General features: G+C 45.0%; 1 pseudogene; it reads left to right on the top strand.

Annotated features, from left to right (window-relative positions):
• Positions 1-11565: 11565 nt before the first annotated feature.
• Positions 11566-11785, top strand: LOC106990919 (small nuclear ribonucleoprotein G-like; annotated as a pseudogene).
• Positions 11786-20940: the final 9155 nt, after the last annotated feature.

The raw sequence follows: 20940 nt of genomic DNA on the forward strand, positions 1-20940 counted from the left end.
CTGCTGAATGAACCCCGCGGGCCTGTCCCCGGGAGAAGAAACACAGGAGATGGTGATGCTCCCTTTAATATTTGGTCCACTTAAATAGGTGCGAGTTTTTGGCTGAGTTAGAGAGGCAGCCAACAGTCCCGAGGTGGGCGGGGCCATACGAGAATGGGCGGGGCCAGGGTGAGACGAGCGGGTGGGCCAGAAGAGAAGTGGGCGGGGTCAGAATGAGATGAGTGGGCGGGCCAGAAGAGGGGTGGGCGGGGTCAGGACGAGACAAGTGGGTCACGGGCTGACGCTCCTCACCTGCGTCCCTTCGTCTTCTGCCCTCCTCTGCCGTGTGGTTGGGGGCATCTACAGGGCAGCCTCACCGAGGCCCCTCTGTCTTGGGGCTTCCTGAATTTTCTGCTAAGGGGAGGCACCAGCAGGAGATGGAAGGGACCGGGCCGTCCCATGGGTGGCCGCAGTCCTCTCCCCGCCGCAGCGCTCCCTGCCTTCTGTCGACCCGGTCTCTCCACCATCAGCCCGCCAGTCCTAGAGGTGGTGACCGCTTCCGGCATTTGTTGTTTCCGGGGCCTCATCGCCCCACGCTGCTTCCTTTCATCCTGCCTGCCCTTCTGTAAATAGTCCCTCCATTACATTTTTTTCAGCTGAACACTCTGGATTGTGCCATCTGTTTCCTGCCAGGTCCTGGCTGATACTGTTAGTAAACCTTCTCTCCCTTAGGCTTAAAATAAGTTGGTGTCGCCTGTGTACCCAGAGTCAGTAGCCAACACCTGTAGCAACTGGCTGCTGGTGGGCTGAATTTTTGGCTGTGCACCCCCTGTCTGGCTTTGCCTTTCCCATACTTCCTATTTGGGTCATTATCTGCTGATTACTTTTGTTTCCTAGCCCAGGTTTGTGATTTGCAGGACAATAGGAATAGGAAAATTGTAGGTAGCTATAATAGTGTCGGAGAAGGCAATGGCAACCCACTCTAGTACTCTTGCCTGGAAAATCCCATGGATGGAGGAGCCTGGTAGGCTGCAGTCCATGGGGTCGCAAAGCGTCAGACATGACTGAGCGACTTCGCTTTCACTTCTCACTTTCATGCATTGGAGAAGGAGCTGGCAACCCACTCCAGTGTTCTTGCCTGGAGAATCCCAAGGATGGGGGGGCCTGGTGGGCTGCTGTCCATGGGGTCGCACAGAGTCGGACACGACTGAAGCGACTTAGCAGCAGCAGCAGCATAGGATAATGTGGTACGGTGTATGACCTTGGGCAATGATGCAACTCCTGTGCCTCAGCTTTCCTCATTCCTAAAAATGGGTATAATAACAGATATGAGGTAGTCTCACCACATGGTGGGAGAGGATTCCCTCTGTTATATGTGGGTCTTTGCTCTGGTCCATGGGTTACCGTCTTTCTAGGAGTGTTTCTCCAGAGAAAAATGGGTATTTATTCCCCATCCAGTACTTGTGGGAACATAGTTTTATCCAGGGCTTCCTAGGAGGCCCTAATGATAAAGAACCCACCTGCCAATGCAGGAGACCTAAGAGATGTGGGTTCGATCCCCACGTTGGGAAGATCCCCTGGAGGAGGGCTGGCAACCCAGTCCGGTATTCTTGCCTGGAGAATCCCATGGACAGAGGAACCTGGTTGGCTATAGTCCATGGGGTTGCAAAGAGTCAGACATGAGTTATATCTAAGGAAGAGAAGAGAAAGGCAGGGTGATGGTTATGGAGGGAATCTGTAAGGGGTATGGTGGTGTATACGTGCGTGTGTGTGTGTGTGCACGCGCGTGCTCACGTGCGCACTCCTGTGATACTTTTTCTGTTTTTCGAGGAGCCATATTCTTCAGGAGCCCAAGGCCAGTTCTCCTTGGCTAAGAATGAGGGTGTGTCAGGAAACCTGAGTGACTAGGAAGGAAAAGACCTAGAAAAGACATGAAATATTTGGCCATCAGGAGAGAGAGAGTGCAGTCTGGCTGGAATGAAGCAGGCTACAGGGACCACTGCTGGTTCCCCAAGGGTCCAGCCCAGTGGAACCCTGAGACCCTGTGGGAGCCTCAGGTAGTCACATGACACTGGAGTTTGCACTTCCTCTTCTCTAGGCCTTTCTCTACCAACTAGTCTTGATTTTGGATGCTTCTTAGCAGACAGACCCTGGTGCTGGGAAAGACTGAAGGCAGGAGGAGAGGGCGACAGAGGATGAGAGGGCTGGATGGCATCACCGACTCAATGCACATGAGTTTGAGTAAACTCCAGGAGTTGGTGATGGACAGGGAGGCCTGGCATGCTGCAGACCATGGGGTCACAAAGAGCTGGACATGACTGAGCGACTGAACTGAACTAGCAGATAGATCCTCCGCCCTCCTCCTTTCTTGTGGTCCTTTCTTGGTCCCAGGCATTTCTGGTACAAAAGGGCAGAATGATAATCACTGTTACTTTGCCTGAGGTTGTCCCCTGACTCTGGGCCTGGACCACCTCCATGTAATATGCCCGGTGCTCCTTGCTCTCAGTAATTTCTGGAAAATCCTAGTAGCTCAGCGTCAGCAGAGCCTGCATGGCTCCCCTGTGACCTTGCTGCTGCTTGTGGCTTTGCCTGAGGCCCGGCAAACTCCAGAGCTCACAGCCGGCTCTGCCGCCCTGACGCAAACGCTCCCCTGGCGGCGACCCAAAGGCTATTTCTGAGGCTCTCCCGGCATCTGTGTCCTGAGGGCTCGTGTGCCAGTCGTTGAAGGACCCGCATTTCTCCATCTCCAGGCTCTGCTTCCCTCCCCCATTGTCCTCTTTTTCTGGCAAATGTGCTCGTCTGTGACTTTGACTTGGTTGCCCTGCAGTGATGGGTGTTTCTCTGCCCAGACTTGGATATTTGTCGATGCTGTCAGACTGACCCACTCCTCCTTTGCAGAGGGTTTTGTTATTGTTTATTCAGTTGGCAGAGACGCCCACAGGCACTGGTGTCCAGTCTCCTCGCTTGTTACGCAGCCCGGTGAGTCCACAGTGTTTGCGCTTCTCTGACCAGGCCTGGGAGACCCATGGTGCCCGTGCCCCTCCCAGCAGCCCAGGTAGACTTACCTGGGACCCTGCGACATCTCAGTGGAAGCTTAACTCTCGCCTCACCCAGCCCACACCTCTCAGCACAGAAAAGGACAGTCAGAGGTCTGGAATTTGGGATTGAAACATCACATCAGGGCACCAGGTTGAAAAGGCTCTCGTTATCTGTCCAAATTTCCCACCAAACAACTTCCCTAAAAATGTGATTTCCACTTTCACTTAGAAACCATTTTGCTGAGTCCTGTCCCTTACACCTGCTTGGACTCCACTGATGAATTATTCGGGTAACAGAACAGATGGGAATTTCTTCCTTTCTGTCCACTTCAACAGGTTCTCTGACCTAGTTCTGCCTATACTGAAAAAAATATAATGAATTTTTTTTGTTTGCAGATTCCAATATACAGGATGAGGTTTCTGAAAATGCCTATTCTTAAAGTATATTTATTATTAGGTGAAAAGGCTCCTGTTATTCTTCAAAAAAAAAAAAAAAAAAAAGATCAGAGATCCTAAATACTTTGTTCTGGCTCTTTTTTTTAAAAAACAGATGAAGCCACTTAGCATTCCTTAGCTGAAACAGAAATGTAGTCAGAGGAAGCTGGATGCAAATGTTTGCATTTATATACAATTTTAGTAGGAAGTATGTGGCTTAGCTGGTAAAGAATCTGTCAGCAATGCAGGAGAGCTGGATTAGAACCCTAGGTTGGGAAGATCCCCTGGTGAAGGGAAAGGCTACCCACTCCAGTATTCTGGCCTGGAGAATTCCATGGGCTCTATAGTCCATGGGGTCACAAAGAGTTGGACACGACTGAGCGACTTTCACTTCACTTCACTTTATTCTAAATTTTTCCAAAGTGTGAGAACCACAGAAGCATAACAACGATATTGAATACGTTTCAAATTTTGTAACAAGGACTTACATGAGAATGTGGTACATTATCTAGATCTTTAGAAGGCAAATCTGAAAAACTTCTTCAGCTACTGGGCTTTTTCAGTTGCAGGAAACCCTGAATGACATGCTCTGCTGGAGACAGAGAATTTTTTTTGACAGCGCTCTACCCACCATGTGATATGATGATCATTTTAATGAACTCCATGTCCTTGAGTCATATCTTAATGAGAACTTGCTGGCTAAATAGGAAAAAGGAAGCTACAGATTAGAGCTGGACAGAAGTACTTAAAGAATTTCATTATTAAAACATTCATCTTCCAAAGAATAAAGAGGGTGTGTGAATTCACCCAGTCATTATTGGGTGGGGACATGGTAGCCTCATGAATATTTCTTTTAAGTGGCTCATGATAGAAAATTTCAGATAATAATGTAATGAAATTCCAGTTCTCTAGCACCTAGTTTCATCAGTTAACAACATTTTGCCAATCATATTTCATCTATCCTTCCTGGATTATATTTTTAATTAAAAAAAATTGTTTTTGAGTATTTTAAAGTAAACTCCAGTTAATATAAATGCTTGCATGATGATTAATTTTATGTGTCAGTTTAGATGGGTCACTGTATTAGTCTGCTTGGACTTCCCTGGTGGCTCAGATGGTAAAGCGTCTGTCTACAATGTGGGAGACCTGGGTTCGATCCCTGGGTTGGGAAGATCCCCTGGAGAAGGAAATGGCAATCCACTCCAGGACTGTTGCCTGGAAAATCCCATGGACAGAGGAGCCTGGTAGGCTACAGTCCATGGGGTTGCAAAGAGTCAGACACGACTGAGCGACTTCACTTCACTTCAAGGCTACCGTAAGAAAATACCAGAGTGGCTTAAACAGCAAAAGTTTATTCTCACAGTTGTGGAGGCTGAGTCCAAGATCAAGGCGCCAGCAACAGAGCTTTGATTCTGAGGCCTCTTTTCTTGGCTTGCAGGCAGCAACCATCCTCCTGTGTGCTCACGTGACCTCTACTCTGTGTGTACTTCGTAAGGCCTGTAATCCTACTGATCCGGGCTCCACCCTTAATTTAACCTTAATTACCTCCTACAGTCCCTATCTCCAAATACAGTTATGTTGGGGCTTAGAGTTTCAACATATGAATTTGGAAGGTGGAGGATGGAGGACACAGTTCAGCTCCTAACAGTCACTGTACTCAGCACTTTGGTCAGATATTATTCCAGATGTTTCTGTGAATGTATTTTTCTAGACACAAATAATATTTAAGTCTGCAGACTCAGAGTAAAGCAGATTGCCCTCCATAATGTGGACAGGTCTCATCCAATCAATTGAAGGCTTTAACAGAACAAAAACTAAATTAGAGTTCTTTGTTAAGCCCTGTGTTCTCATTTGGGGCTCAGACTATATGCTCATCTCTTAATAGAATATGGTGCATTGAATGGTCAGCTGGATTATTTGACAGTAGGCTTTGTTCCAGTTCCTCCTCACCCATTAAGCTTATGGGCACTTGCCTTCCTCTGTGGACCACTTTATAGGGAAGGGAGTACGTTGACCAATAGACATGAATATTTCAATTCTCCAGGCAGTTGCATTACTGACAAAATTATATATAGGCATTTTGATTTATATATATTTTCCATGACTTTGGTCAATGTGAGTCAATCCCCAGAATCTGATTGGCTGAATAAAATGAAATAAACTGAATTGCTTGATATTCTCAGGTCGAACTCTGGATTAACAACTCCACCAAGATCCTGTCATTGAGGGAAGCCCTGCCTACAAAGCCTGCCTACCTCTCCTTTCGAAGTAGCATGTTATTTTTGTCCTCTTGGGAAGAGAACCTTTCACCATCAAGAACACTGAATGGAACATTAGCCTTGTTTTCTTTGATTCTAATCACTCTAACTTTTTCCCCCTCAAAGGGCTCTGCTGTGTGTACTGTGCCTTGCATTCTTCAACCTCATCGCCCCATGGTTCCGCTTCAGAGACCCTGCCCTGCTGTTTCTTCAGCCTGGAGCCATCCCCCACCTCAACACACACGAACATAATTACCTTGTATTCATTTTTCGGATCTCAGCTCAGTTATCACCTTCTCAGGGAAATCGTCCCCAGTCCTTAGACTAGGTGATAACCTTCTGTTATATGCTCTCATGGCACACAACACCTTTCCTCCCCAACACCTGTCACTGTTTGTAATTAAACATTTGTTTGTGTAATTATTAGATTAGCATTGAGAGATAAGGACCACTTCTGTTGTGCTTACCTTTGCGTCTTCTGTGCCCATCACCGGCCCAGCACAACAGTAGGTGCTGATTACTGACATCAGTGGCTAAATGAATGACTGACATCTCCCCAGGAGAGGACAATGAACCCATCACATTAGGAACCCAACACATTTGGGCGCATATGATGGGTAACCCCTTCACCCAGACTCTTTTCCTCACCTGCAGCTCAGCATTCCTCAAACCTGGACCAAGGCCAGGCATCTATTAACATCCTCAGATGCACCAGTTGGCTTAACCTTGGAGTGTAACCCTTCACCCTGGGTTAGTCAGGTGCTGTAGGCTGGTGTGGAGTGTGTTCTTGGGGGTGCCCCTCCTCATGCAGTCTTGTATTCATGCCATATTGGTCCTGGTTTCTGACCAACTTCCCTCCTTAAACTCCAGTTTTCTTCTGTGACGAGTTCAGTTCATTTCAGTTGCTCAGTCATGTCCTACTCTTTGTGACCCCATGGAATTCAGCACGCCAGGCCTTCCTGTCCATCACCGACTCCCAGAGTTGTCCATTGAGTTGGTGATGCCATCCAGCCATCTCATCCTTTGTTGTCCCCTTCTTCTCCTACCTTCAACTCTTCCCAGCATCAGAGTCTATTCAAAAAAAGCACTCTGTGATGAGTGCTCTGCCCCAAATGCCAGCCCCCTTGATGCTCTGCTCAGCATCCATAGTTCTGTCCCTCTAGGAGACTGGCCCACTGTTATATGACTGGCCCATTGTCAAATTTGTCATGTACTGGCTCTGTGACCGTGAACATACCATATCAGCTCTCTGAGCCTTAGTATCCTTAATGAAGATACTGGGCCAACAGCCTGGTCTTCTAGGGTGCTGGAGGAACTAATTAGAAGAATACAGATAGCAATACTTCCTCACCAAAAGTAAAGAAGAGAACCTTGCAAGTCCATATCTGGGGAGAGCATCTGTAAAAATGAGACACTTGAGGTGAGATGGGAAGGACAAATAGGAGTTACTCTGAAAGATGTAAGGTGGCAATGATGACAGATTAATTCATTTCAATGAATATTTTGGGGAGCAATTGCTGTTTCTCCAGAATTGGGTTATTAGTTTGGTGAATGCAAAAGAGGCATGGTATGCTCTTGACTTTATGTTGCTGATGGTTATGTTATGGTGACCACATATTCACACACACCAGGGACTCTCAACCACATTATTTTGTCCCTTAAGAGAAAAATCTGGAGACATTTTTGCTTGTCATGCCTGGAGGAAACAGATGTGCTTACTGGATCTAGCAGGTAGAGGTCAAGGGTGCTGACAGACACCCTATACTGAGTTCACATCCTCGCAAATGCTCTTAAACAATGGGCCATCAGGCTGGCTTGGGACACCTGGGGGTGGCTTCAAGGCTGAGATGTGAGATGAATCTTGAAAAATAAGTTGGATTTTAAGAAGTGGAAACGTCTGTAGCCTCCGCTTTGGCACCTAGTGATGCTTATCATCGTGTTTTGGATAATCGCTTTGGTGGGGTCAAACCAGGTACTCAACACTATGAAGGTTTGTGTCAATGACTGATCTGGCAGTTTTGGCTGGTTAGCAGCACCCTTGACCTTATTGATCTTGGCAAGAAATTGCTTAAGGAACCTAGGGGGCGCTGGCGAGTCCATTCTCTTACAGTCCTGCCAGAGAGTGAATTCCAAAAGCCGTGGGAAGAAAGACAGCTCTACTCTGAAAAATCAAGTTGGAAGGGGACAGCCCAGTGGGCCTTGTAGTGTCCTTTGAAAAACTTCTTCGGTTTCCAACTTCATTTGTCTGTTTCCGCCTGTCTTCCGTATCAGGGAGAAGAAAAATTCCAAACTCAGAAACTTTTTTTAATCTTCAAATCTGCCCCACTTCTTGGTGGGGCTATGGCTGTATTGAAAATGTTTGCTTATTTGCTTAAGTTCATGGATGTGACATTGGTTTTGTATGGGGATCCTAGTACCTATTGGTTTTGTTTATTTACGGGATTTTCCAGGCAATGATACTGGAATGGGTTGCCATTTCCTACTCCAGGGGATCTTCCCAACCGAGAGATGGACCCCTGTGTCTCCTGTGTCTCCTGCCTTGCCGGCAGGTTCTTTACCCACTGAGCATTCAGGGAAGCCTGTTTTATTGAAAACCCTAGGTCAATATCAGGTCAGAAGCTGGCCAGCCCAGCTGTGGATGATTTTGAGCGAGCAGCTGGAATTACTTTTCAGATATTTTGGCAAGAGGGAAATCCCAAATGTGTTTTGCCCCAAGCACTTTTACACTTATTTAAAAAAAAAAAAACATTTGTAGTGTAGAAATAAATTTAATCTCTGAACCCTTAATTACTTTAAACTTGACTCATTCAAATAGTGTTTATGTTTAAAAAGATGTTTTGTTCCAAGAAACCTGTAAGACATTAAAAATCCTACCCACTCTACTGTTGCCAGAAATAGAAAAAGCGTGACTGCCAAGAATAAATGAAACTTTACAACCACTTTGTAAAACTGTTTGGCATTATTTCACAAAATCGAACATTCATATAACCTATGACCCAGCAATTTATTCTTAGGTGTATACCTAACAGAAATCCCTGCAGGATATGCATTAAAAAGACATGTACCAGAGTGTTCAGATGAGCACAATTTCTAACAACTCCAAATTGTAAGCAGACCCAAATATTCATGAATAGTAGCGTGAGCAGATAAATTGTTGTATAGTCGTTTAATGGAATATTACACAGCAATCAAATGAATGAACTACACCCTGGGTGACTCTCCAAGACAACATATTTAATAAAGGAAGTCATACCAAAAAATACACGTTATATTATTCCATTTATATAAAAAATTTTAAAACTAGTAAAACTAATCTTTGTTAGAGGTGAACTGTGGTTAGCTTTGGGGGGGTGGGGGAGTGGTGATGGCGATAGAGAGGGTTAGAAGGGCCTTTCTGGGGTGCTGGTAACATTCTACTTATCAACCTGGCAGGTGTTACATAGATAAGAGCACCTTGGCATAACGCACTACACACTTTTGATTAATGAACTTTTTAATAAATAAGTTTCTTTTAAGTAAAAAATGCATTCTAAATCTCGTAAGTGTTAATATCTTAGGAACACAATCTAAATCTAAGAAAATATATTCTTTTCCCCCAAATCTTATTCCCATTGCTTTACCTAATTAGAAGGTAGTCTCCATTATAAGTAACTAAAGAGCCTCTTCATGAAAGTGAAAGAGGAGAGTGAAAAAGCTGGCTTAAAACTCAACATTCAAAAAACTAAGATCATGGCATCCGGTCCCATCACTTCATGGGAAATAGATGGGGAAACAGTGGAAACAGTGGCTGACTTTGTTTTTTGGGGCTCCAAAATCACTGCAGATGGTGACTGCAGCCATGAAATTAAAAGACGCTTACTCCTTGGAAGAAAAGCTATGACCAACCTAGACAGCATAGTAAAAAGCAGAGACATTACTTTGCCAACAAAGGTCTGTCTAGTCAAAGCTATGGTTTTTCCAGTAGTCATGTATGGATGTGAGAGTTGGACTATAAAGAAAGCTGAGCGCTAAAGAATTGATGTTCTTTAACTGTGGTGTTGGAGAAGACTCTTGAGAGTCCCTTGGACTGCAAGGAGATCCAACCAGTCCATCTTAAAGGAGATCAGTCCTGACTATTCATTGGAAAGACTGATACTGAAGCTGAAACTCCAGTACTTTGGCCATCTGATGCAAAGAATTGACTCATTGGAAAAGACCTTGTTGCTGGGAAAGATTGAAAGCCGGAGGAGAAGGGGACAACAGAGGATGAGATGGTTGGATGGCATCACTGACTTGATGGAGATGAGTTTGAGCAGGTGCTGGGAGTTGGTGAAGGACAGGGAAGCCTGCCGTGGTGTAGTCCATGGGGTTGCAAAGAGTCGAACATGACTGAGTGACTGAACTGAACTGAACTCCATTATAAAGTACATAACTTGTATATTTGAATCATTTGGAATACCTAGAATGGATATCAGTATAACAGTTTAGGTTAGAATGAAAATAGTCAGTTGGTCTTCTGATTATACAGTAGATAAAGAATCCCATAGGTCTCTACAGATAAAGCACAGTTTTCTTGTAATTCACTAAAATTTTTCATGTCTATTAGCTAAAAGGGAAAAATGTTTCACTTAAAGAGAGCTCAGCTCTTTTCCAGTGCAATATAGCTTTCTGAATCTTGAAACAATTTTGACATGGGATTGGAACTCAAGTATAAGAACAGAAAATTTTCAAGTATGCAAATGATAAAAATGTTTCTTGTGTATATCAATTTGCTTATTGGTGAGCTACATGCTCCTGCTTAGAACTGTTTGAGTTCTTTTTGAAAAAAAAAATTATTTTATTAAAGTATGGTTGATTTACAATGTTGCATTAGTTTATTCGAGTTCTTGAAGGATTAAAACTACCCAGGTGTTCTTTTCAAAGCTCTTTAGCATATTATGAATGTTAATGGGATTGGCATGGCATCCATTATGGGCATATTTGGGTATTAGGTCTTCATGTAATGGATGTAACATCGTTCTCAGAGAAAAATGTGGTTGCTGAGTTTTGCAGCCAGTTTTCAAGGAGTGTTCTACTTTACAAAACCTACCTATAGGTATTACAAAGACCACACTATGGTTAAAGGGAGTCACAGGGAATAAAAGAAAAGGCAGCCTCTGCCTTCTAGATCCTTTTAGATCCAGACTTAGACTGGTCTGTAGTTACACCCAAGTCTACTTACTTGTGTGGGCATTAAAAAAATTTTTTTTCTATTGGACCAGTTACTTTTCAGTTTCTCTTCTTTTCCCCTGTGGCACAAGTACTTCTCCAATGGCCCAGGGCAGTACCTGACCCGCATTAATGGGCTCTTGGAATGAATGGGTACAAGACAACAGATACTATGCAAACTAGGGTGGGACCTTAGTCACTAAGACAACCCTCACTTTTCAGAGAAGGAGGCGTCAGTCCAGCCTCGCTGACAGTGACAGGTGGAGAAGGCTGCAGGTCCTTCTCCATCTTGTCCCCTCTTACCCTCTGGCTGGTGAGATAGGGCTGCTCTTTGCTGCTCTGTGTCACAGAACTTTGGGTAGGGAAGCTGATCTGAGAACTAGAGGCCATAACAGCAGGCTTCTTAATTCTTGTCACCCCACTGCCCACTTGTCCATGGTATAGCTGGCTTTAGAAATCTCTTACCTCCTCTTTCCATTCCCTAGGGCTCTACCTGAGCCTCTATTTCCAAAGCATGACATTCAAGTTTCCCTCTCAGATGCTGCCATCAAATTCCCACGCTTGGGCTTCCCTGGTAGGCCAGTGGTTAAGAGTCTGCCTTTCGGAGGGACGACTAGAATTCTATTTGCAGGCTTCTTTGGGCTTGCCAGGTAGACATCACGAGCAAGGCTAACCCTCCCAAGATGAAGAAATTTATGGACAAGATGTTATCATTGAAATTAAATGGTGGCAGACATGTCCAAGGGATATTCTAGGGACTTGACCCCTTTATGAATCTTATGATATATGAATGTATGGAGATGGCAACTCATGGGCAACAGAACAGTAGTGGAATGGTGAATACGAGGAAATAGTATCATCATGTTAGAAGCCTTGGGACGAGTATGAACAATGGCTGTGTTCCCCAGAGAAATCAGCTGCTCCCATGTGTCCCCTCTTCACATTTTACTATGAGAAAAATTGGGTCGTGTACATTTTCTTACTGAACTTTTTTGTTAAATAAACTTTAGAAGTATTAAAAGAAAAGAAAGAAAGAAAGGGAATCTGTCTTGCAGTGCAGGGGATATGGGTTCAATCCCTGGCCTGGAAAGATCCCACATGCCTCAGAGCAACTAAGCCCATGTGCTGCAACTACTAAGCCCATGAGTTGCAAGTACTGAAACCCGAATGCCTAGGCCCCATGCTCTGCAACAAGAGAAGCCACCACAATGAGAAGCTGGTGCGCCACAACTAGAGAGTAACTCCTGCTTTCTGCAAGGAGAGAAAACCCTTGTGCACAGCCGTGAAGACCCAGTGCAGCCGTAATAAGAAAAAGTCCCACACTCATATCGCTACTGAGAGTCCTAAATAAACACTGGGGTTTCTATTTGACAGCTTATCTATCTCCATTCTTGTGTGTGTTTTCTCCCCAGGCTTGGACAGGTCCTAAGAGGCTTGAGGAGCTCCTCTGAACTATTCTACCGGTTCTCTTTACAACATTCAACAAAAACGTGACCTCATTTATGTTTCTGCAGTGTAAGCAAGAAGAGGCAGGTTACCTGCTCGGCACTCAGCCCAGGCAAGAGTCCTTTGCAAGTGGAAAATAACTGAAAATAAGAGTTATCCACAGAAGGAAGAACAGGTGAACGGCAACTCATCAACAATGAAACTGGCGGCCCTACTTCTGGAGCCTCTTGAGTAACAGGGTAATGCCACCACTGGGCAAACCCTTGCCTCCAGTCTAGGTGCCCAGCAGTCACTGGTTGACGAATCCTGCAGAGGTGGGTCGTGGTAACTTACCCTGATACCACCTTCGAGTCCTGGAGCATCCCATGACTTCCATGGACACAGGTCTCATTTCATAAAGGAGCCAGAATTTGGTTAACAATTCTGGGTATCGTCACAGAATATTTGAAATTAAAATATGTGGCTCCCAAGAAAAGAGGAAATTCTGTCCATATAAGGTGAAATAGGACCTGAGGACCACCCATATATATATGGCTCCCCTGCTAGCTTCTCTGGTGGCTCAGATGGGAAAGAAATCGCCTGCGGTTCAGGAGACCTGGGTTCGATTCTTAAGTGGGGAAGATCCCCTGCAGAAGGAAACGGCAACCCGCGCCAATATTCTTAACCTGAAGAATTCCATGGACAGAGGAGCCTGGTGGGCTACAGTCCATGGGGTCGCAAAGAATCAGACATGACTGAGCAAACAACACTTTCACATTCATATACACATTAATGGTATTCTTGGATTGATCCCTTGATTATTACGTAGTGTCCTTCCTTGTCTCTTGTAATAGTCTTTATTTTAAAGTCTATTTTGTTTGACATGAGTATTGCTACTCCAGCTTTCTTGTGATTTCCAAAACAAGAGGGTTGGTTTGTGCCTATGATATACTAGATATTAAATAATTCTGTTGTCATCCTTGGGTGAGTGAATGGCCTTGGTTTCTCTCTACTCCCATTGTGCTTGAGTTGCATGACATGTCCTTTCTGCTGTGATTGTTCCAGGCCACACTTTGTCCCTCTGTCTCTCTACCCAAGAACAAGCCTTGGGTCTCCTAGCCCTTCAGACCATATACCTACAGGGCCAGAGTCTACATTATGGTATCTCTGCCCAGATATGCATGCTTCAAGGGCTTGATTTTTGGGTTCTATGCTCAGTCACTAAGTCATATTCAACTCTTCATGACCCCATGGACTGTAGCCCACCAGGCTTATCTGCTCATGAGATTTTCCTGGCAAGTATACTGGAGTGGGTTGCCATTTCCTTCTCCATGTTGCCTGTAGTTCAGCTGGTAAAGAATCCGCCTGCAAGGCAGGTTTGATTCCTGGGTTGGGAAGATATCCTAGAGAAGGGATAGGTTACCTAGCCCAGTATTTTTGGGCTTCCCCACTCTAGCAGAATTGCCTGGTGAATTCCATGAACAGAGAAGCCTGGCAGGCTATATACAGTCCATGGGGTCACAAAGAGTCAGACACCACCGAGCAACTTTTACTTTCTTTGATTAATAAATAGGAGAGAGAGGGATGTCCCTGGTGCTCCAGTGGTTAAGACTCCAGACTTCCAAAGCAGGGGGCATGAGTTCAATCCCTGGTCAGGGAACTAGGATCCCGTATGCTGCATGATGCAACCAAACAGTAAAAAATTTAAAAAATAATAATAAATAGGAGAGACTTCTTTAAAATGGAGCATATATTGTTTTATGTGCTAACTCTTTAAACCAGAAACTGTTCCTAAAATTTGAGTTGCAAAGGCTACATCATTCTTTTCCCAATAGTATTTGCTTTCTGCCAGACTGTTACAAGGGTTATTTTTCTGGTGTGCTAATCTGCATATGTAAGCAGTGTGTTAATGATTTGGGATGATAAATAGTTTTCCTATGAACTTATTGATCTGTCTGGATAAAAGCAAACTGCATTCTTTCTGTTTATTTATGGAGCAGTTACACCACCTGCCCCCCATTCCTTCTCATGTTGACCGAGAGAGCAGAAAGTTACACAGAAGGGCATTATTCCAGAGAAATCATGGGTGTGAAGAAGCAGAGGGCCCTGAGGGTTTCTACACATCAAGAAGATAAGTTCTGTATTTTCCCCTTAACCTTGTGATGCCTAGGCCCCTGGGCATTACTTGAAAGCCATTCCTACCCTTTAAAGCCATTTCCATCCTCTGAGAGACAGATTTGTTGATGGTGCTTTAAAGGGTACCCGAGCTTCTCTTGCCTTGGTGAGAGACAAAAATAAGAAATTTGTTGTCTCATCACCTAATTGAGTCAGCTATGCTTTTTGGGATTTCCGAGCACTTGTAACTAATTAGACATGTTTAGTCCCTTTCACTCTGTCTTCAGGCTTCTTCCCTCAATGAGTTCACTTACTCAGAGTTGGACCTGGAGATGAAAGAAATTTCTGAGCGTGTGACCAGGTTAGATCATTGAAATGTTTACATATTTTTCTTTTCTTTGTATTTTCCGTTTTTTCTTACATTTAAAATAGATAGTAGAAAATAGCAGATTTCTTTTAACTTTATAGGCGATGTCTCCTTAAAAATATGTAGTTGAATGCACAGCAATCTGCATGTGTACAATGAATTGTATACTTAATGACGGGAGTGGAAAATTTTATGTGTATTTTACCCCAATGAAGATGAAAAATCTATATATTTGCAGTGCTACTATATATGCAATATTGTTTTGGCTTTTAAACATAACATTGTGCTATAATCGTTTTTTCCACACCACTATGTGATATAAGAACATTTTACTATCTATGTGGTTAATCTATTCACTCAACAAAAATTTCTTATGTATCAGTGAGGTACCAAGCACTGTTTTAGGTCATGAAAATACAGCAATGGATGAGACCAACAAGAGCCCTGGACCCAAACAGTTTATATTCCAGGCAGGAGAGTCACACAGTGGTCAAGAAAGCAAACTCCAGAAGACTGTATACGTGGATGGATGGAATTAAGCACAGCAGTGTTGGAAAGTGGGCTTCCCCAAAGGTTTGGTGGTAAAGAATTCACCTGCAATTCAGGAGACAGAGGAGATGCGGGTTCGATCCCTGGTTCAGGAAAATCCCCTGGAGGAGGAAATGGCACCCCACTCCAGAATTCTTGCCTGGGAAATCCCATGGACAGAGGAGCCTGGTGGGCTACAGTCCATGAGGCTGCAAAGAGTCAGATACAACTGAGCAAGGCTTTTCTTTTCTTTCTCTGATTACTTAATAGATCAGAGGTGTCAAGAGTGGGAGGTTTGGGCTTTCCTGGTGCTATTGTTAGTCGCTAAATAGTGTCTGACTCTTTTGCGACCCCACAGACTGTAGCCCTCCAGGCTCCTCTGTCGATGGGATTTCCCAGGGAAGATTACTGGAGTGGGTTGCCATTTCCTTCTCCAGGGGATCTTCCAGACCCAGGGATCAAACCTGCATCTCCTGCTTTGCAGGCTCAGCGGTAAATAATCCACCTGCCATTTCAGGAGACAAGGGTTTGATCCCTGATCCGGGAGAATCCCACAGGTCTCAGGCCAACTGGACTGGTACGCCACAATTGAGCCTGTGCTGTAGAGCCCGGGAACCACAGCTGCTGAGCCCCTGAGCCCTAGAGCCCGCGCTCTGCAATAAGAGAAGCCACGGCAGTGAGAAGCCTGTGCAACTAGCAGGGAGCCCCTGCTTGCTGAAACTAGAGGAAAGCCCTGGCAGCAATAAAGACCCAGCACGGCCAGAGAGAAATATAAACAAATAAAAAATTATTTTTTAAAGAAGAGGGGGAGAGTCAGCCCTGTTAGGAGGGGACTGTGGGCATCCTGGAGTGGACAGTCCTGTCCCTGCCCTGCTCCCCAGGAGCAGCAGCGCCATCGGGCACCTCGCTCTTGGCCTTGATGGCAGCACTAGTGAAGCCCTTTTCTGGGGATCACTGGCTCTCTTTTAGAGGAATGGAAGAAAGACATCGCCATCTTCTCTAGAGGCCCAAGGGCCCTGTTGTTGGGGCAAAATAGAGACTGTTGTATTTAACTGTAGTTACAGCCCACCCAGGCTTAGAGGTTCCAATGCTATGATTTGTAGAATCAGGGGGTTTTAGTCAATTACTCGCCTCTAAGACCGCACTCAGGCAAATTACTTTTTTTATGTAGCTTTTTCTTTATTTGTAATAATGGGGATAATTTTACTTATCTGAAAAAGCTCTGAGGCGTAAATGCATACAGCATGCTTAGTTTATGCCTTATATATAACAAACACCCAATAAACGATAGCTATTAACAGTAACAATAGGACTTCCCTGGTGGTCCAGGGACTAAGATTCTCTGCTTCCAAAGCAGGAGGCCTGGATTTGATCCCTCCCTGGTCAGGTCACTAGATCCCATATGCTGCAGCTAAGACCTGGCACAGCCAAATGAATAAAAATAAATATTTAAAACAACAACAATTCTCCCTCCCCTGAACTGAAAGTATAATGATGACTAGGCATTTTAAAAGAGTTTACTAATGAAGATAAGTTTGGGAAAAACTTTCAGCATGATACATATTAGAACTGTTTAGAATTGCTCTAGAATCATTGGCAGTCGTAACTATGCTAGTTTTTCAACTTGGCAAAAGCTCTATTTCCACCAAGTGCAAAAGGATTTCATTCCACAAATACTAAGATTCACAAGGATATTGAGTATTTATGGATAACTCAGCTAAAAATAACCAAAGCCTATTTCTACTTTGTATCAAAGAAATAAACAGATTTAAATAGCAAGGCTTTCTCTTTTTCATCAAAGTATTTCCAAAATTGTGAAAGTAAATAAACCAAATTATTTACAGGAGCTTTGTAAGGGTAGAGAGATTAAGGTGGATGTCATCCTGTTTTCTGAAATTTCTGTATTATGTGTAAGTGACTTTTATAATGAAAACTATTTAAAATTATCATTAAAACTAAACTAATATGAAAAAAATTCCATTTCATAATTATGTGAGGGCTGTGAATAAAAAATAAATCCTTTCTATTTTTATTTCTAAAAGAAGGTTAAGGATGCTCTGTTTGGAGTCACATGACAATCATGTGAAATTAAAATGGGCCTCAAATCTTCACCCAAATGCAAACAGTAGAGGTTGGCAGGTAATCCACGGATTGAAGGGAAAGAAAATTCTAGGCCTATTTTCAGAACTATTTTAAAATGTTAGGTTGTGTTAGGATTCAGGATCGAGGTGAGAGAGGATTTTTCGAGCAGATATGGAATAGCCAGAAGATGTTTTGGAGGGTATCATGGTATAAGCACAGAGGTTCAAAGGTCAAAGGTCTGTGTTATCAGAAGCTCAGAATCGATGTGTGACCTTCCAGCTCAGTACTGATCAAGCCTGCCGAGCTGGTGAGAAACAAACGTCCACTCAGCTTCTCCACTCTCCCAGGACAGGAAGTTGCCCCAACTGCTTCTCACTTCCGCTTCCAGTTAGCAAGGACGCCCCGGAGATTTCATTCCCTAAGGAAACGGCAACCCACTCCAGTATTCTTGTGTGGGAGATCCCATGGACAGAGGAGCCAGGCAGGCTACAGTCCACAGGGTCACAAAAGAGTCAGACACGACTTGGTGATGAAACAATAGCTCAAAGCGCCTGGTTTATCACAGGCACCTGTGACCCCATCGCCAGCCCCCTGCCTGCTGCCTTCACTCAACCTCCTTCCTTCACTCTCCGATGACTGCAGTGGTCTCCTCACAGGGCTGTGATGAGTACAATCTACCCTCCACTACAGAGCCTTGAGCAATGGTTCTCAAATGCAATCTGACTGAGCACTGTCTGCTCGGAGTCTTTCAGTGCTTCCCCCTCCCACCTTGAGTTAGCTTGTTTTCCACCTCCCTCTGTCTGGAATCTTCTCCCCTCTTTCTTCTAGCTAACTCCAGCAAGTCTTTCAAAGCCTGGGTTCAGCCCACTCCCCTCTCTGCAAGTCTTCCAAGGCTTCCCAATCTGATTTCCAAGCCCTTCGCTGCTCCCTAAGGGCTTCCCTGCTGCTCAGAGGTTAAAGCGTCTGCCTGCAATGCGGGAGACCTGGGTTCAATCCCTGGGTCGGGAAGATCCCCCAGAGAAGGAAATGGCAATCCACTCCAGTATTTTTTCCTGGAGAATCCCATGGATGGAGGAGCCTAGTGGGCTACAGTCCACGGGGTCGCAAAGAGTTGGACACGACTGAGCGACTTCACTTTCACTTTTCAGTTTCACTTTCTCTGCTCCCAAGTTACCCTCTGCAGGCCCCTACCTTGGCCCAGGTGACTATATTGCCATGTAATTCATGTTCCCAATCAACAGGCCATCAGGGGCAGGAGTATCACGGTTCTCAGCCTTACTTCTCCAGGGCCTGAACCATTCTTGCATATGGCACTTGGCACAGTTCTAAAGGGTTTATAAATACAAACTTACACAATCCTCATAATAGTACATAGTTGTTAGAAGAACCACGTGTAAACATTTGTCCAACAAATATATATTGTCCAGCAGGGGCCAGATACAAATTTTAGGCACTGGGGGATTCAGCAATGAACAAGACACACAAGCTTCTAATCTCAGTGAGTTTAATAGTCTATTGAGACAAATAGATGATAAACAGATAAACAGGGATCTAATACAATGCAAGGTGGTGAGAGGAGCTGTAAAGTAAAATACAGCCAGACAAAGGGATGAAACGTGACAGAGGTCGTCTTAGATAGGATGGTCAGGCAAGGCGACTGAGGAGGGGACATCTGAGCAGAGACCTGGGTAAAGTCAGTGAGTGGGCCACACGGATACGTGGCGGAGTGGGGGGTGCGAGTGGGCAGAGGAGTGGCGAGTTCAAAGGCCTCAGGGAAGAGGACAGGCTGTCTGTGGAGTGCACAGTGAGGCAGCCAGTGTGCTAGGGTGTAGGGTGTGGGGCAGAAACTGGGAGGAGACAGATGAGGTGGGGTTGAGGGGGTAGGGGGGATAGGGGGCGGGAGGATGGGTGAGTCCAGTAGAGCTTTTCAGGCCATCCTGAGGCCATGGGAGATGATGAGGCCATGGGAGATGTTAAGCCTGGTGGGAAACGGTCTGACTCATCTTTTAAAAGATCACTCTGGCTGCTAAGTGGCGCATACAATGAGGAGCAAGAGTGTAAGCAGGTAGAGCATTGAGGAGGCAGATGGCGTGGTCCAGGTAGTGATGATGATGAGGAATCAGGTTCCCCGTGATGGCAGAGGTACGGTCAGACTCTTAAGTGCTGTGTAAGAAGGGCAGACATGTGCTGATGCTTGGCTGTAGAGCGTGTAAGAGAGGAGTCCTGAATGGTTCCAAGGCTTTTGGCCAACTGGTGGGCTGGCAGTGCCATTTATGGAGATGGGGATAATTGAAGGAGCAATAGTTTGGGAGGTGGGTTGGAAACGAAGCCTTCTGTTTTAGACTGTTAAGCTTGAGTTGCTGCCGGGATTCAGTTTTATCTTCTGTGAAATGGGGGTCGTGTTTATTTTACACGTTTCTTATGAGAATCAAATGTGATCATTTTCTTTTCATATCATGTAGATGGAAGGTTTATTTTTATTCACACAGCAGCTAGGGATAGACTTCCCTTTAAAAGAACAGAATCACAACTTTTTTTATTGGCTAGATGTTGCTGCTCATGTACAAGCATGTCTCACATCACATCAAGGAACGATGTTGATAAAAGACCACTCTCCACATTCCTTTAACATTTATGTAGCGCTTATTATGTGCCAGGCAAAATTCTAAGGACTTTATAAAACTAGCTCATATAATCCTCCCAAATCCTTAGTAGTCTATACCATGATTTCTCCCATTTCACAGAATCTGGCCCAGAGAGGTGAACACCTTTGCTTCATAGCTAATTAATACTCTAGCCAGGCACCAACCCCGGGTGCTCCAGCTCTGTTTCCAGCCCCAATGCCAAGCCCCATGTCCCCTGTTGCCTATGAGTGGTGCCATCTTTGATGAGTGACCTGGCCTCTGGGTACTCAGCTGCCAGATCACTCAGTCTGTCTCCTGTCTAACCTCAGTGCCTGCCCCCCTGCCACCCCCTGCACCTCCCCCTCCCCCGCCCCCTCGGGCTTGCCTGCCTTGTTCTTGGAAAACCTCTGCTCTCAAGAAGCCTGACAGTATTGATGGCCACACCGCTTTCTTCTCAGCCGCCCCAGTCCTGTGCCCTGCGTGCATTTCTTCTAATGCCCTGAGGTCAGCCTCCTCCCAGCATTGTTACAAGCTTTTTTTTTTTTTTTTGGTATCCTGCTCTCTCCAAGGCACCCGGCCTCATTGCCAGTTGTTACAAGCTGTTTTTAAAGCTTCCGAGTATTATGCTTTTCACTCATGCGTTCAGGCGGACCTTGTGCCACGTTGAATGCTGAAGACGAAATTGACAGGATGCCCGACCTTTCCAGAGACTTTGAACTAGAGGCCAGGTCCCATGCCTTTCAGCTTGAGTCAACCCTCCTAGCACCAGGTGGGCGCAAAGTGGGTATTCAGTGAGCATTCACTCATTCATTTACCAAATGTTTATGGAGCGCTTACCACCAGCCAGGCAGGCCGAGTGAGGGGTGTCGAAGATAGGGCCTGAAACCACACACGCGCAGGGT

This window comes from Ovis aries, chromosome 20 (assembly GCF_016772045.2).
Source record: "Ovis aries strain OAR_USU_Benz2616 breed Rambouillet chromosome 20, ARS-UI_Ramb_v3.0, whole genome shotgun sequence".
NCBI lineage: Eukaryota > Metazoa > Chordata > Mammalia > Artiodactyla > Bovidae > Ovis > Ovis aries.